Source organism: Lycorma delicatula, chromosome 9, assembly GCF_047948215.1.
Source record: "Lycorma delicatula isolate Av1 chromosome 9, ASM4794821v1, whole genome shotgun sequence".
NCBI classification, from domain to species: Eukaryota; Metazoa; Arthropoda; class Insecta; order Hemiptera; family Fulgoridae; genus Lycorma; species Lycorma delicatula.
This window is the reverse complement of record NC_134463.1, coordinates 58,436,146-58,448,929: the sequence shown is the minus strand read 5'-3', so window position 1 is coordinate 58,448,929 and position 12,784 is coordinate 58,436,146. Positions and strand designations below refer to the sequence as shown.

General features: G+C 28.2%; 1 protein-coding gene and 1 long non-coding RNA gene across 3 annotated transcripts in view; one reads left to right on the top strand and one right to left on the bottom strand.

Moving 5' to 3' along the window:
- Positions 1-10,219, top strand: part of LOC142330299 (uncharacterized) — a 97,329-nt gene extending 87,110 nt beyond the window's left edge. The window contains exon 3 of the long non-coding RNA XR_012757756.1: positions 9,119-10,219. This is a non-coding gene — a long non-coding RNA (uncharacterized LOC142330299). The remainder of the gene's footprint in view (positions 1-9,118) is intronic.
- ci (transcriptional activator cubitus interruptus) overlaps positions 1-12,784 on the bottom strand; it is a 752,653-nt gene that overhangs the window by 211,094 nt on the left and 528,775 nt on the right. The gene's annotated exons all lie outside the window — the stretch shown is intronic.

Here is a 12,784-nt window from a genome sequence, read left to right as displayed (position 1 = left end):
GATTGCGTAATACACAAAAGTTTAACTCCGTAGTTTGGAAGATACATAAACACAAAGATGTATGAATTTCATACTGAAAAACAATAGCTGATAAACGATAAAAAATTTGATTAAATAAATAAAATATAACATGATATTAATTTTCCTTTTTTTGACATTTATCAGTTTTCTTTACATATGGCACAAGATTACAGTGACAGTAATCGACACGACTGGCCAAACTACTTCTTTTCAACTGTAATTATTTTTTTTAGTTCTTACGAGGTACAAAATGTAGTCTAAGATTTGTAAGCGTAGGTTTCGAGGAGGTTGAAAGAGATATTTAAGACACGGAAAAAGGATCTATATTGTTTCAGTCCCATATTGGGACTAAACAAACTCAGGCGATTGATTGAAGACAAAACATTACTTTATACCGCATAACGCTTCATTCCCTTTTCCATTTTATATATTCCTGCTATAATCCCTTGCTAGTATGAAGATATACCAGAGGAAAGCAAAATGAACTACTGCGCATTAACCAACTACGCTTAAAAAAAACCTGGACTTACTGTGTATTCTTATAGAATACTGTTTTTCTGACGTTTCAGTAACTTAACTTTGGCAATCATGAAACGCATGTGAACTGACTTGCTTTTGTTTTAATGTCGTCGCCATTACTATAAGAGCAAGTATCCATTTTATAATGACCTCTTGTCTTACTAAATCAGTGCTTGCTTAAAGAATTTTTTTTTTTGCTTGATGAATTAATTCAACAAACAAGCTTTAAGAAGCTTGTATGTATCAATATGGAAATCGAATTTTGAAGCGTATGAAAAATGCCATGTCTAAACGGGATTCAATCCAGCACCTCTTGGATGAAAGGCCGAGACGTTATCCCTCTGCCACGAAGATCGGCTTCTGAATGATATTTAAATTTTAGATTTGAGAGATGTAGGGCTTGACTCAAACCTATTCAGCAGCTAAAAAATAATGAAATTTTTCCACTGGAAATAAAAAAATGGGTTGAATTCGTTTTGAAAGATTTTTATTTTTGTTATTATAATACCAAATAATTTAGATCTATCATACCGATATGTTTTTTTAAATTTCATATTCTGATAAAGAAACATATTTAAAAAGAAAAGTTTGCAAATATTTAGAAAGAAACGAGAAAAGAGTTGGGCGATTAATCAAAACCTCCCCTTCATTTTAATCTTTAATTCACCATATTTTAAGATTTTTTTTATGTAAAGTATTCTTTTTTCAAGTCACTGACCTTATAATTTTACCTACACGCAATTACATATTCTAAATAATATTGTATAGTGTGTTTATTGAATGATCAGTATCACAAGATAAATTAAAAAAATTAAACCTACTAAGACAGTAAGTGTATTCAGCAGTTAAAATAAAAAAAAAACGGAAGAAAAAATATAACATTAGTAGTTGTATCATCACAAAAATAACATAAATACTAACGTTAAAAACAGAGACAGTTGTGAGTCTGAGATAGTTTAGTTAAAAATTTAGAATCAAACAGGACACATAAATAAATTAGACCGGTTGACAACACTCCTTTAGTAATGTTTTGAAGTGAAAAAATAATAATCAAAAACAATTCTTGAAATGGTAAGGAAATACATAGAAATGTTAGCCACGATTTATATTTTAGTTTTTACTAGTCGATTATTAAAAAAAAAAAAAAAACGAAGACCAGTATGATTGTTAGAAGTGAATTATTATTAAAAACGTAAATTATTTAAATTATTTTTAATTGTTTCATCCGGTGAATAGTTTTTCAAAACAGCGAATGTTGTTCATTGTTTCACAGCAGAAAGAGGCAAGTTAGATTTGTTGATTTACGTTATCAAGTCATTATTAAATTGAAAGCATGTACCTAAGGACTAAAGACACTAGTAAAAGTTTTTTCATGCTAAATTGTAAAACAGTTTAGAAAGCGTAAACTTTTTTTTGGAATTGTCTAAAACGACACAATTTTGTACGTGTGTGTGTGCGTGTGAGTGCGCTCGCGAGTGTGCGCGCGTGTGTGCGAGTGATAGATAGATAGATAGATAGATAGAGATAGAGAGGAAGTGAGTGTGGGAGTGTGTGAGAATGTGTGTGTGTGTTTATATTTTTTTATTTATTAAGTTTTTTAATTTTTTTATCCATTCTTGTTCTAAAACCCAGGCTTAAAACACTTATTTTTAATGTTCCATATTTACAGTTTATACTGTAAATATTTTTTTGTTATCTTCTTTCTTCTTTTTTAATTTATTACTTTTTTACATATTTTTTTAATATAAAATTTCCTAACGTTTACTGATTGTTTTACAATCGGAATGGCCATCTAGGTTAAAATTTTAAGTAATTTTTGTAATGGTTTTTAGAGTGTAATCTTGTTATCCAACTTATCTCAGTAACTGTTTAGTACAACTATTTATTCATATATTTTTCCCGAGTTAATATTTATTTTACAGTTATTCCCTACGGTAAACAAAATTAAGGTTTCATTTGCCAGGTTCAATATTAACTACAAATCGGAATGCCGATTTACAACAGAAAATTTAGCTAAAGAACAGAGAAATGACTGAACAGGGATAATCATTTTCATTTATCCTAGTAATCCTGGTACGAGATGCTTGTTATTCTTTAGAATATTTGACCCGTTTTTTAGGAAAAATATATTTTTCATGTCGAATTATCTACAACCATTATGGCACCCGCAGGTAGAAGCCCGTTTTTTCAAAGTTTTCTTGGTTTAGGAAGAATATATTTTCTAAAACCTTTTTAACCGTATTTAATTTTTGAGACCGACCTATTTTTAAAAAGATAATTGGTCACATATGATATTACCAATGTTATTTAATTTCGGTTTAATGTGAATCCTCCAGAGTTTAACACTATTAAGACCACTGGCCTTAATTTCTTGAATATTATCAAATATGTGTTAAGGGATATATATTTTTATAAAAATGTTCACACTATATGAGATGAGAAGAGAAGATTAGAAGTTTTTTAAATGCGGTGCTATACGAGAATGTTAAAAATCAGATGGATGGATAAAGTAACAAATGAAGAGGTGTTGCGGCAAATCGATGAAGAAAGCAGTATATGGAAAAACATAGTTAAAAGAAGAGACATATTTTTAGGCCACATATTAAGGCATCCTGGAATAGTCGCTTTAACATTGGAGGGACAGGTAGAAGGGAAAATTTGTGCAGGCAGGCAACGTTTGGAATATGTAAAACAAATTGTTAGGGATGTAGGATGTCCGGGGAATACTGAATTGAAATGAAACGACTGGCACTAGATAGGGAATCTTGGAGAGCTACATCAAACTAGTCAAATAACTGAAGACAAAAAAATATCCTTTATTTTATATAAACAAGGGTTATGTATGAGGTGGTAAAAACAGTTTCTGGTAACGACACATTAATTTTACTGATTTACTAAATTTCACCAAATCTGTATTATGACTGTAATGCATATAAACCAGTTTAGATATAAAAAAAAACTGTTTCTTTCTCTGAAAGTAAGGATGTTAAAAAATGTGATGACTAGAATGTATGTTTTTTAGAGATAAAATATCACCTAAATTTTTGTGATTTAGACATGTTTATCTGCGACAATATATTCGATTCAATGAAGGTGTAATATATAGTAAAACAATTTCATCCCTATATTTTATTTAATAAGCCTGACATGTAATTTTTATTATTCTTGAAAAAGGATTATGCTTAAAACTTTAAAATATAACAGTATAATATATATTTCTTTCATAAAGATAATTTATATGAATATTTACTGATATAATTTACTAAAAGTAAACTATATATTGTGGATTTTATTAGTAAAGAGGTTATTTCTAAACTAAAAATAATTGTTTACTTGTTATAATTTATCTTAACTACAAGAATCTATATGTAGTAATATTAATTGATATGTATAAACAATTAGTAATGATTACGCAGAATATAAAATAAACGAAGTTATTAAAGACTAATTATTCTACGGGAGCAGAAAATAAATATAATTTATTTCTCTATTTACATATTTATTTACATTAATGAGCTATATAAACTTTCCGCTCGATCTGTATAACCTACTTTCTATTTGAATTAATTGCTAAGTGAATTGGTGATGATTAGAAGCGGCTAATATAAATAGTATTATAATACAAAGATTATTATCCTGAAATGTATTAACACTTGAAAATCATTTTCTATTTACTTTTTTATTCTTAATCTATCATCATCATCGATGTCATTATGATCATCAGTTTGCATTTATCTAATTTAAAATAACTCCGGTCTACATATAGAGCATGGCTAGAAGTTGTGACTTGTAACTTGTTAAAAGGGGCGGGAGAGAAGAAGGAAAAGGTCATTGAACTGTATGGTACTATAATATATTTTCATATACATGTACGTGTACACACATACACACGCGCGCTCGCGCATATATATATATATATATATATATATATATATATATATATATATATACATACTAGAATAATAAATTATAAGAAGCTTAATTTTATTGAAGACCAATTAGAAATTAGAAAAAAAATTAGTCAATAGATTATGAAATATTCATAGTAAATTTAATTTAAAACTAAAAATTATGCTTAAAAATAAAATAATATGTTTAATAATTATATTAATTTTAATCACCACATAAGCTGGCATGCTTGTGCCGTGGGAATACGAAATGGACATTTTGTAACGTATGAAAAATAGCATGCCTGTCCGGGATTCTAACCCGGGACATCCGGAAGAACGGCCTAGATGCTACCACTCTGTGTAGAGATTGGTTAAAAAGCTTACATTACAATTACGCTACTCTGAAATAATGTTAATAAAAAAGATTCAACAAAAAATGAAACCAAATTACATTTAAAAAAAAACTCTTGCGCAATTTTACGCGAGAAGACCGACTTATAGTTTCCGACGCCATCACTTTTTCGCAGTCAGAAGCGTTTGAGTACAGTGCAATACATACGTTCGATTTACGAGTAGACCCTACACAAACTTCAGTATCCTACAGCTAATCGGTTTTGAATTATGCGAGATATACACGTACGTACGTATAGACGACACGCCGAAACTAGTGAAAAAGGATGCAGGAATGGTCAAAATGTATATTTCCGTTGAAATCTGAAAACCGAAATTTTTCACGCTCACAATACTTACTTTACTTCGTACAAGGAACTAAAAAATGGATATACCTCTTCAAAGAATGACTGGTTACTCATGTTAAGTCACCTAAAAGTTACATTATGATATTCAACAACGATAGAGATTGAATTATTAGTAAAAATTTAAAGAAGTAGTTTAAATTTAAAATGTTAAATAAAAAAATATACTGTTATGAATTAATTCATAAATATTATATTTTTACGCATTTAAAAATATAAAAAGTTTTTACGAATGAGATATCAAATAACACCGGTTCATGCCAATCTGAAAAAAAAAAACAATTTCTATAAAAATATTAATTAATATTCATAAAGGTTCTCTAGCTGTTTCCGGGCTAGAGAATCCTTACATCAGAAATTTTGATGTTTTGTCTTCTTTTTTTTTCATAGCAACATAACTTTCTTTTTATTAACTCCTAACTCTATTTACAATCAGTTTAGTATAATAAATATAACAACGAGAAAACAAATTAATTTGAAAGAGCACAATATCCAAACAGTATTTTTTTCAACAAAAACATTATTATAAAAAAATCTACTTTTCGTTATTTTATTTTGTTTACTTTTGCTCCCCCAAACACATATCCAGTCATCATAACTCTCAAAACAGGTAAAACTACCTGAATACGCCGAATAATATTACTAAAAATAGATAACACAGATAGAGAAATGTCAACCGTCCAATATGCATCATCATAACGAATCACGCTTCCAACTTGTCTCGCTCAAATATTTTCGACCTTAAATCGACTGTAATTCAAGATCAATTCAACCAATCTTCATCGAATTTTCACATGCAAAATTTCACATATATAGTACAGAATATCTAAATTTCAGTAAAATTTGATCCAGTGGTTTTGGAGATCTTCGAGTCATAAAATATTATATATGTATATAAGGAAACTCGATTTTAAGTGAATGGTATTTTCGGAGTCCTCATACCTTATGACGTAAAGGTAAGTTATTTTCACCCATCACAACCACCATGCGACCGAAAGTCATACCCGTACTTTTCTTCAAATATAACCTGAATTGTTTTTTAATTCAATTCCATTTAAAAAAGTTTCTTTTTAAAATTTCGGTTTAATGTATAATTGTATATGTAAATTATTACTTTTAATATTATTAAAGAAAAAAAATTAAAGTTTAAACGTAAAAGAAACTTATAAAGATTAAAAAATATGATGTGGACATCACGTGACTTCGTTGTACGCCTATTAAATTACATATACACATTTTTTTTTTTTAAATGAAAAGTACATAAAATATTATATCACTAAAACTTCTGATTTCTTTTCATATTTTATTTTTTTATTGTTATTATTGAATTATTATTTATAGTAAAAATTTTTTACATTCAAATATTAATAATTATTAATAAATCAATATATTTAAATTAAAAAAAAAAATGTTAAAAAGAAGGAGATGAAGTCGGATTTAAACCGATGTGCCTTCCTCTTGTAAGATCAAAATATTTTATTATTTACAATGTTATACGGTTATAACTCTAGAATAATGAAAATAAGTACCAGTTATGATCGTTGAAAAGCTCTCAATGAGGGCTTATTACTGCAGTTAAGAAATAGTCCTACATCCAAAATGTCAGCATCCTACAGCTAAACGTTTTTAAGTTATGCGAGATACATATGTACATGTGAGTTATAAAGGTTAAAAAACCTACAGTTTCAAAAGTTTATAATTATGAAATTTATTTATTATTATGAAAGGGATGAAGGGGAAAAAATGTATTAACAAAATTACTATGAAATCCGTTACATTCTAAATGTTTTTATAATAATTATTATGTTTAATTAATTTAACAATGAATGTTTAACACTTAGGTATTTAGTTACACAAAACACAAATAAATATTTAAATAATATTAAAAGGAAGTCTATAAACTGTAATAATAAAATATAATTTAAAGAATATATATTGTTTAATAAAATAATGTTAAAAACGTAAATAAGAAATTTTAGAATAAATAAGTAAATAACTATATTAAAGAACCATACAATTTACTGACGGTTTGATCATGGAAATACAATACAATGGAGATTAGATGAGAGTATGCACGTGTGTGTATGAACATGTAATATATATATATATATATTCACGTACATTGTGTGTGTGTGTGTGTGTGTGTGTGTGTGTACGTGGAAAGGTATGATAGAAAAGTGGGGAGGGAAAAATTAAGTTATTAGATACAATCGTGTAATAAATAAGTGAGTTAAATTACACGGTAGGTTCTGTGTTCCTCCTCATCCTCTCTTTTATCTAACCTTCGGTATCATTCTATCTCTTTCTTTCATTCTTTGTTGGGTACTGACTTTCCTCTCTTGAATTCCATAATTATTAAGAGCGATGGTAGGTTAGAACAACCACATGAACTGCTCGCTCTCTGTGGTTAAAAAGAACAACAACAATAATAATAATAACAATAATAATAAAAGCAACTTGCTTGCTCCACGTCTCAATAACTGATCCAGTGATTGAATCAATTGAGAATATTATAACTTAAGTATTATGATTACGCTGCAATAGATTAATAAATTTTTAAATAATTTCTTAATAAAAAATTCTAAAATATTTTTTCCCGGTTACAAACCGTGAAAAAATTGCTAAGTTTAAATATAATTTAAAAAAAAAATAAGACAATAAACAAAATTATAGGATATTTTTCGGTTGATTTAATAGAAGCCAAATAAATACTATTATGTAATCTGATATTTATATGTTAAGCGTCATATGTATTTAGTTCATATGGAAGCGTTTTAACCTGAATTCAGTTAATGATTTTCATCCACTCGAGTAGTTTAATTCACTAACTGATTATAACTAATGTTCATATATAATATATATATATATATATCCTTTACCGAAGGTAAACAATCATCACAGCTATTTTTTTTTCTTGAAAGATTCAGCTCTCAATAAGCATTTTTACTATTCATCCCAAACTAGTTCATCAATATTTAAATCAGTACATCTTTTTCCTTTTTGTAGTGATTTTTTCTGAGTATGTTTTTGGATTATAAAAAAAAAATTTAAAGTTGCGTAAGAAATACATCTTATAATTTATATATATATATATATATATATATATATATATATATATATATATATATATATCCTACATTTCCATTCCTTTCAACCAAATTAAATTGATTTTGTATATTTTTTAATACAAATTACGGTGTTCTTCAATTTTATGTCCTTTTTCATTTAAATTTTATATCATCGATCTTCCACAACATGGATTAGTAATGAAGGAGAATTTTAATGATGATACAAGAGTGCTAGTAATAATTATTTCTTCGATTAGAGTCTTTGATAACTTTCAAATTCACCTTAATAATATCCAACATTTTTATCAATCTGCAAAGTTAATAAAACATAATTTTTCACGCGTAATCTTTATTGTAAGAAGGAAGACGTATATAACTACAATACTAAACGGCAGAAATATTTACCATTTGGTGAAAGCGAGAGAAAAACTTTGGTATGCATTACCTTTGAATAGTTGTTTGAAATGGAAAAAAAAAAACGGTTATCGATAAAAACCTTCGAATGAAACGAGTCAGTTGTTATGGTTAGCTGGTAATAAATTATTATGTTATTTCTTAATTACATACATCATAAAAGACTAATCTTTTCCCTCTCGCATATTATATCATATTATCCATATTTTTTGGTCATAAGTAATAAATTTACTTAAAATATAGTTTTCTTTCTAATTCAAAATCTTTGTCGTTTTGGTGGTCTGTCTATCCGGCTACATAGTGTGTCAAAAAATAATCAACACAGCCTTCAACACATATCTTTAGATTTTTCATATTGCCTTCCGCAGATACACGCTTAGAGTTGGTAATATTGAGGTAACTTTATCAAAGTTTGATCTTGATAGCGTCATTTTTCTTTTTTCTGTTTCAGTATAACCATGCCCACTCCTCTAGCAGTATATACCAAGGACGAACAAAGAGAAATGGTGTGCCAGGGGTTGAAATTCATCAGAGGCTTACAACACAATACGGGCACAGTGCACTATCACGTTTAAGTGTGTACAAATGGATTGAAAAGTTTAAAAGTGGCCGGATAAGTGTGACTAACGAAGAGGAACGGCCTCTCAATCTTCACCACTGATGGAAGGATTCAGCAAGCTCCAAGTGTGATACTGGCAAACCGGCAAATTATCATCGATAATGTAGCGTAGAAATCAATGTGCAAGTGGCCAGCAATTTGAGCCAGCATTTCGCACCAAACGCCGAGGCCTATTCTGGCAAAAAAAATTGTTATTGCATGATATGCATGCACACACACACACACATACACAGCCGGCCAAACCGTTGAAATCATTACCAATCTGGGTTTCGAAGTGCTGGGACACCCTGCCTAAAACCAGGACTTGGCACCATCCGACTATCATTGTCATCGATTTTCTAAGGGCAAAGAAGTGCGGGAAGAGGTGCATAAACGGTTAGGCAAGCAACCCAAAACGTTCTTCTTTGAGAGAATACACAAGCTAGTTGACCGCTGGATCAAGTGCATCTAAAAGGAAGGACTACAATGAAGGAATGTAAAAAATGATGAGGTTGTTCAACTCATCATCTATTATGTAAATAATATTTGGGTAAATAACTTCTTCTTTTTTTACATTTACGGGTTAGATATAATGTCTGTTCTAGCTTCTTTCCATCTTTTTCACGGTCTGCCCAAACTTCTTCTTCCAACTGGTCTATAATTAAGGACCTGCAAGGGTATACTATCTTCCGAAATCTTCTCCATGTGTTCCTTCCATCTTTTTCTTTACCGCAAAACCTTCTCAACTACCGTTTCCCCTCTACACAAATCGTCTCTTATCAGAATATTTCTAAGTTTGTCTTTTATAGTTACACTTTTCACCGATCGTAAGAACCTTATTTCAGAGTTCATTTCATTTGAACTCTTCTTAAACATTCCTTCCACAGAATCTACGTCTCACTACCGTGGGTAAATAAATTAAAAAAAAAGTGCTGATAATTTTTTCTTTTCTTGAATCCCATACCGTCCATTCGTCGTTAATATTTTTACACAAATTATCTTATCAATATCTCGGTCCATTTTAAATATCAGTCAATTCTATTCCTAGTCTATTTTTTAAACGTAAGATGTATAAAAAAATATAAAAATATTCCTCAGAATTACAGTTAATGAATATTAAAGAGTCTTGCATCAGTAATTAAATAAATTTGAAGCATAGTTTTTGATCGCGATTCGAGACCAACATATGTTTTATTTTTATTTTTTTTTACTCTAAAATATTTTCTTATTTACTATCCACTAACCAGATAAATTAATTTCATCAGAAATCAATTATTTTATTTATAAATTCATCATTTGATTTATTAAAAAAATGAATACGTATTTTATTAATTTTTTCTTTTTTAAAATTTATTAAATCATCCACTTTAGTTGTATTCTTTCTTATTTTTTATTATTATTTTAATGTGATAGTATTTCTTCTATATAAAAAACTGTTTTACATATATATAGCCTTTAGTGCGGGGTTTCCTTTAATGCTTTTAACTAGAGTATTTTTTTAATAAAAAAATAATTAAAACAAATCAACATATAAAATAAAGAATAACCTGGATAAAAATAGCTTTAAGTGAAACAGTTGTGAGAAAATAAGGCGTAACTTGTAGGTTATTTTTCTATTTTTTAAACAAAAAATAAAAAAATTTAAATAAATAAGTTTAGTTAACATATTTAATAAAAAAAATTCCACTAAAAAGTGTACAACCAATAAAAAATTACCTAAGATTCTTTTTTTTGGAGAAGGAGTGAATTGCAATGAAATTCTATTGTAATATTATTACTAAAAATTAATTATTTAAACTTATAATGCTTTTAAAAGTTTAAATAAAGCCAAAAATGTTTTTCGAAAAATTAAAAAAATTGATATTTTTAAACTTTGATCAGCTCTAAATTTTTTTTGGGATCTCTTGCACTACGACTATGACTAGGAAGATATTAAAACAGATTCGGTTAAAAAATATGCAATAAATAAAAATACAGTTGTTTTGAATTTTAAGGAAGGGGTAATTTTGGGATAAATTTCTCCAAAATTAATAGGAAAGTTTTCCCCAAATTAGATAAGCATGCACGCATTTACTGAACATAGCATAAAGAGGGGGTTTGTAAAATTTTGAGAAAACTGATCCCAAAAAAATCCCTTTGGAGATATTAACCCCAAAATTTTACCATCAGATTTTCTCATATACACGAGTCTGTACAGATTTCATCAAAATCGGTTTATCCATTCAAAAGTTATTAAGTCCAACCACGCCAACGCACATAATATGTACGTACGTACGTACATTACACCACCATTTTTTTTTGTGTTTTGGGATACCTGAGTCATAAAACATCGAGAATGCAAAAAACCCATACCCAGTACTTTGAGTGATTACCATTTTCCTTCGTGTAGCATAACTCTAGAGTAATGATACCAGGAAAATAAAAGTAGATAAAAAAAATTTTCTGTCGAAGTGACAAATATATCTGGAATTTAAATGAATGAATTAATGCAACACTTGAGTTTTAAGTTTAAAATACCCATGAGGAATTTATGTTTTGTTCGAATATTTCTTTTAATTTTTAAAAAACTCATCTTAATATTGTGCAAATTGTTTTCATCTAAATATGGGTGGTAGATTTTACGAACGAACACCAAGGCAGACGCATGCATATTCTTTAGCTATTATAACGAAAACGTCAAATAAAACAAGTAATGTACAACTTATTTGAAATCATTTCTTAGAATTTTATTACTGTAATTAAAATTTCAGCACATTACTCATTTATGTTTTTTCTTTTCTTTAACTATGCACATATGCATAGTTCATAATGTTATTAAATAAATATCAAAAAAAAAATTAGAATTATTAATTTACCATATAATAATATCAGTTTAATGATATACTAATGTTATTTATTTATAATAAAAAATTATAAAATCTGATGTGAACACCACATGACTTCCTTGTACGCCTATTAAATTACATATATTTTTTTTACATATTATATTTTTTATTATATTTTTTTGCATCTTTTATTATTATTGAATTATTATTTATTGTAAACATTTTGTTATAATCAGAGGTTAGTAATTATTAATAAATCAATATATTTAAATTTAAAAAAATAAGTAAAAAGAAAGGAAATGAAATCGGCCCATGTGCCTTCCCCTTATAAGATCCAAATATTTCATTAATTAAAATTTTATTTGGCTGTAACTCTGGAACCAATTAAAATAAGTACCACTTATGATATATGTTGAAAATCTCTCAATAACGACTTATTATTGCAGTTAAGAAAAAGTAAAAAATCCAAAGTTTTTGGATTTTGGGCTTTTTTGGATACTTTTGGTCCAGTCGATTGCAATCAAAAGGAGAGGTGCACAACCAAATGTTACAACAGTTCTAAATCAAAAATTTCAACATTCTACGGCTAATCGTTTTTGAGTTATGCGAGATACGTATGTACGTACAGACGTCACGCTGAAACTAGTGAAAATGAATTCAGGGATGGTCAAAATGGATATTTCCGTTGAAATGT